The 3854-nt window shown below is 40.0% G+C and overlaps 1 pseudogene; it reads left to right on the top strand.

Moving 5' to 3' along the window:
* The first annotated feature begins 246 nt into the window (after window positions 1–246).
* LOC122648287 lies at window positions 247–733 on the top strand (annotated as a pseudogene).
* The last annotated feature ends 3121 nt before the right edge of the window (window positions 734–3854 follow it).

The raw sequence follows: 3854 nt of genomic DNA, 5'->3' as shown, positions 1-3854 counted from the left end.
AACAAAAATGAAAAGAAATGGGAACTGAGGCCACAAACAAATATGAATTAACACCCACAGCATGAGCTCTTGGCTAATCCACGTGTCCTAACCACAATCAGATCCACATGGGATAGCAAGTCTTCGGAAAAGACATCACTTTATTGGCCGTGAAGTTGAGAAAATAAGAGATGGAGATGGCACTTTTTTTTTTGGTCTCTATCCCTTTGTTCTTTTGTGCAACTTTTCTTTCTTGCAGCCAGCTTAACTCAACAATGGCGCAGGAGAATGCTACAATCGTTGATGGCCAGACCGATGGAGTCGAGAATGGAAGCTTCAAGGCCGTTACCTTCTTTGCCCTAAAACCTCATCTAACGATCCCTAATTCAAAAATGAGACTGCTCAGATGTACAGAAACGCTTTCGGAGCAGAGGAACTAAAGAGAGTTATGTATCCAAAGAGGAAGGCTGAACAAGAGCTCCCTCTCATCCTTACCGTGGAACTCAAGCTTGGTTCCTCCATCTTCTTGGTCTCCAACCAGGCCGAAGACTCTGATGTTGTTGGCTCCATCGTGTTTTGCCTTGAAATCGATGATATTGACGGCTCTGTCAACAAAGGTGTGGCTGCCGGTGCTACGATAATCGATGATATATCTGAGGGCAGTTACTGCAGAATCTCAGGGTCTTGGAATCACCCAGAAGCCCACCAACACCGCCTGGTCCCAACTCATCAATCTCCTGATGCAAGCCCGTAGAGATAGAGGTACCCTACAAAGAAACAGAGCCCCCTGCAGCAATAAGCGCCGAGGCCAGAATCGACTCTGTATTCGTGGTTGCGAGGATCGATGGCTCTACTTGCTCTAATAGCTACCGTACCATTTCGGCGTCAGATTTGTGATCTCCATTTTCTCCTCAAGTGGGAAATCTGAACCACCACCGTCAACTATTTTGTTACTTGGTGGCGGCTCCGATGGCGGTCGAGGAATCTAGTCCTCCATAGACGCCAAGAAACCCGAAGAGGAGACAGGATCATCGGCGTCGAATAGAGTAACAGCGGGTGTGAGTACCAGCGAATGTAGCGGCTCTAGTGGTGGCCAAGGCAGAATGATCAAGAAAACCAAGAAGCATCTAACATCCTCTGGTGAAACCAAGAAACCTTTGAGCTTGATGTGATCGTGACTGCCCTCTCGTACTCCCGTCGAAGGTGGGGGCTCTGGTGGTGGCCGAGGGGTCCAGTCCCCTGCCCTCCCTGTCATACATGTATGGTAGAGGAGGGTGCCAAGATTGAATGTTGAGTGTGGAAGCTTTTGTGAGACAGTGCTGCAAGCGAATCCTAGAGCGATCAATGGTGGCCATGGCGGAATGGACAGGAAAGCCAAGAAATCTATGAAATCTTGGTTCAAGAATGGTGTCGCAGCACTAGTATCATTCCAATTTGCACGGGGAATGGGTTTCTTGCAATGGGTTTCGGCCATTACCATTGAATCGGCAAGTTCAACCTTCTCTGTGAAGGGTTTGAAAATTCCCTCACGTTTCACAATCAACGTAGCCTGCAACGAAACTTCCACAGCGGTTATGCGACCATCGGCTATAGTCTTCTCTGGTACAGCCTTGTCTACGCCATTCTCAGTCTTGACTAGTTGAACACCAACTGCAGTGGTGACTGGAATTTCTACAGAAGCAAGGACAACTACAGGGGTGGATGACAACGCAACCATGACAATGGAAGAGATCTCTGCCATGGATGCTCTAGATAGTACCAAGTAAGGTTCAAGTTCGGCCATTGAACCAAAATCTTCAATTACCTGAAGATCAACACTATAATAAATCCTCTCTTGCTCCTTACAGATTGCATCTTCAAGACATGGAAGGAATGCATAATTCGGATCTTTACGTTCTAGTGACCGGAAAAGGAGAACCAGCCTATTGTACTCGGAGAACAGACCCATTGGAAGCACTGTGGAGCTTAAGAATGAAAGACCAGGAAAGATGAAAGCAAAGGAAATGGGAAAGAGAGGATCAATGAAAGCACCAATGTTATGATTATAGAATCTGGAAAGGGATTCAAGATCCCTAACAGACAAAATCTCAGTAAGTCAAATCAGTGAGGGAATCCTAAGAAGAGGGAACTGAGAGAGACGAACTAAACTAATTTCTTCATTCTTTTCATACCTCATGAATACAAGGAATTCCCTTTTATAGGGGCAATACAAATCTAACTAACAAACAAACACAACCTACAAATCTAACTAATTAACAAACAACCCCATTCATAACATTAATTGTTATGATTCCAGAATCTGGGAAGGGATTCAAGAACCCTAACAGAGAAAATCTCACTTATTTGAGCCAGTGAGGGACTCCTAAGAAGAGGGAGCTGAGAGAGACAAACTAAACTAATTTCTTCATTCTTTTCATACCTCATGAATACAAGGAAATCCCTTTTGTAGGGGCAATACAAATCTAACTAACAAACAAACACAACCTACAAACCTAACTAATTAACAAACAACCCCATTCATAACACATCACCCTTATTCTCTCTCTCCTCCAACTTTCCAATTGCACTTTTGGAATTTTACTATGGATAGATTTCTTTTGAAAAATATTCTCTTATCCATGGAAGGTTGAAAATTCAAAGATGCCTTGATCTAATTGCTTGGAGAAGACACCTACAAGGAAAAGGAAGCACAAGTTAGAATTAGAAAGTTACTTTTTGATAAATAGAAGGTTTATATAGCTAGGATTTTTATCTCTCTTAGTTTCTATTTTTTTTCCTTTTTCTTAGGATTCAAGGCATTGTAAAGGAGGAAGGAGAAGAGAATATTCTCTTTTCTTAGGGAATATTTCTCCTACCACTTCCCTCTTCTCTCTTCTCCTCTCTTCCCCTTATAAATACCCCTACCCTCTCCTTTGTAATGTGGTTCAATTCATTAGTGAAATTTCTTCTTTTCTTCTTGTAGTTTTTTGCTTTCTAAGTTCTAGTTTGATTTCATGCTTTCAATTACATGGTTGTAATTCTTTTGATTCATGCTTGAATTTTATGTCTTCAATTGGGTTGTAATAATCTAATTCTAGTTTAGGTTTTAAAGCTTTCTAGTCTAGGCTTTGAAATTCTAGTGAGAAGATTTAGAAGACTTGGAAGAGGAAGAAGCCATGGTAGGAGTATTCAAGTGTTCAAGCTTCTTCAAATACATTCATGCAAAGCCTAATTAGTTCATGCAACTCAACTTTGGTAGAAGGGAGTATCAATTTTTTTTTTTTTTTTTTTTTTTGTGTTCTTCTTCTTAACCTCTTAATTCTTCTAGTTCTAATTTCTACTTCTCATTCTCTACCTCTTTCTTCTTCTATTAGTTTTATTTTATTAGTGTTATCATCTCCATTACTACTTCCATTCTATTAGGAAATTTTCATTCTCCATTATTTTTATTTTCATTCTCATTCTCTATCTCTCTAATTCAATCATGTTTTTAGGACTTTTATTTTTTATTCACTATTATTATCATGCATTGTAGTAGGATTTTAATTTAATTACTTTTGCTTTATTTTTGTAGATTTGGTAGCGCCATTTCAAGTGTGATAACAACTTCAATCCGGTTCAAGCTTCAATTAGTTAGTTCTATTTCTTTGATTTTTAGTTTTTGATTGTGTGGTTGTGGCAATTTAATTCCTCCAATTTAGTCAATCTGCATTAGATGCATAATAGGTTAGATGGATGTGTGTTAAGACGTAGATGCTTGTGAGTTAGGATCCGTTAGTTTAATTGTCGTTAGTTTAATTCAACAATTTAATTAATTTGGTTCACTTTGTATTGCTTTAAAGTGAGTAAAGTAAGGTGGCGTATATATCCTTGAGTTCTACCCGTAGCTACGATTG

Source organism: Telopea speciosissima, unplaced genomic scaffold (assembly GCF_018873765.1).
Source record: "Telopea speciosissima isolate NSW1024214 ecotype Mountain lineage unplaced genomic scaffold, Tspe_v1 Tspe_v1.0705, whole genome shotgun sequence".
Lineage (NCBI taxonomy): Eukaryota > Viridiplantae > Streptophyta > Magnoliopsida > Proteales > Proteaceae > Telopea > Telopea speciosissima.
Note: the sequence above shows the minus strand (reverse complement) of the source record. Positions and strands in the feature narration are given on the sequence as shown.